The sequence below is a fragment of the Berghia stephanieae genome, chromosome 4, assembly GCF_034508935.2.
Source record: "Berghia stephanieae isolate SIO BIC M18660-M18661 chromosome 4, UCSD_Bste_1.3, whole genome shotgun sequence".
Classification (NCBI taxonomy): Eukaryota; Metazoa; Mollusca; class Gastropoda; order Nudibranchia; family Aeolidiidae; genus Berghia; species Berghia stephanieae.
Window position 1 is genome coordinate 10,503,707 of NC_088363.1, and position 1,698 is coordinate 10,505,404.

At 39.6% G+C, this 1,698-nt stretch overlaps 1 protein-coding gene across 2 annotated transcripts in view; it reads right to left on the bottom strand.

The window, feature by feature from the left end:
• Window positions 1-1,698, bottom strand: part of LOC144970010 (short transient receptor potential channel 4-like) — a 506,392-nt gene that overhangs the window by 460,459 nt on the left and 44,235 nt on the right. The window lies entirely within an intron of this gene.

The following is a 1,698-nucleotide window of genomic DNA, read 5'->3' on the forward strand; positions in this document are numbered from 1 at the left end:
GCCGGTCTTCCCCTATGGGACCGGTCTCCGGTTCACAGCTAAAAGACCGTGGGACCGCCGGTCCAGACCGGTCTTCAGCGCGGCACTAATCTTTACTCGCATTCTCTCACCGTACTCAGGTGTAAAATGAGCACCTAGCCATCAGCAGCGTTGTCTGTCCGAAAAAAATATATAATATCGCCTAACAGGCGTCATGGCCTCATCCTACATGTTAAATGTTGCTATTGACGGGGACCCCTTGTAAATCGCTTTGAGCACGTTCAGTGGATATTGCACTATATAAAAGCTCATTTTAAAAAAACCCTAATATCGATTGATGATCCAAAGATGAACTTTTTTCAATTTTTTTTTTTCTAAATCTGTCTTTCCCAGGATGACATGAATCTGACGGAAGAGAAGAAAGCTCCACTGAGGTCAAAGGACATCAAGTTCCGGCGACAGATGTTGTCCATGCATCTCAAGGGATCCAGCAAGGTGAGAGTTCAGTTAGTGTTCATGATGATTGCCTGGGTGGGGTTCCTGACCTCCCATTGTGGGCAGGGGGGTACATACTGTGTCTGCTATCCCCCTATATCTGGGTGGGGTTCCTGACCTTCCATAGTGGGTAGGTAGGTTCATACTGTTTTCTATCCCCCTATATCTGGGTGGGGTTCCTGACCTTCCATAGTGGGCAGGGAGGTACATACTGTGTCTTCTATCCCATTATAATCTGTTTTCCAACATGCTTTCTGTCTTTGTCTTGGAATGAGATAACTTGGTTTGTCCTGGCCCTGGCCGGAGTCCTAGCTGGGAGGGAAACAGTCAAATGCATAGTTATTGTTTTGGGAGATGATATTTTTTTCCCTTGTAGATCATCTCTCTGTTATGTATTATTATATTTGTTAATTTGAATTTATAATGTAAGCATTTAAGTGTATTTCTCTTTGTTGGCTCTTGTGCTTGTGCCCGGATGAGACATAGGTGATCTCAGACTAAGTACATTGGTGTCATGCTCTTGGAATCTACAACTGATCCGTATTTGTTCCCAGTTCCCTATGTCTTACTTTATCTTGGGTGCTTTAATTGTAATTCTAGAATTTTTTGCTGTCCCATTTTCTTCCTTTTTACTGGCGCTGATATAACCTATAACTATATGTGTTGCAAGCGCCGTAAAACCCTTAACAACAAAAGAAAGACAACAAGATGATTGCAATGAAAACGATGCAGTCATTTACGTACGTAGAACCAGGCAGATAGCCTCCTTTGACGGGCCCTTCAAGTCTCTGGGTTATTTAGTTTATTGAGCTTAAATTATTTCTCTTGCATTGATAAGAGTAATATTACATAGATAGTTCAAAAGTCCGCCCAGTAGAAGACATTTACGGTTAAAAAATGGAATTTAAAACAAATAATTGATTGCCTGTTTTGGAAGTGGACATAACTGTGAACGCATTCAACGCAGCGAAGTCTTTGAGATCCGCATTTTTAACATAATTGATTTTATTTACATTTTTTTTAAAAAGTATAGTTTGTTTTTATTCACCAGTTGTTTTAATATGCCTTTCACGCGAGATAAGACTGCAGTATCGTTCGCCTTTATCTATGTATTCATTGTTTACATATTTATTTTTATTATTATTATTTATTTTTTTTTTTTTGATTGATCAAATGATTGAATTCGAAAGTTGACTGAAGTGAAGCATGTATCATAAAGATGAG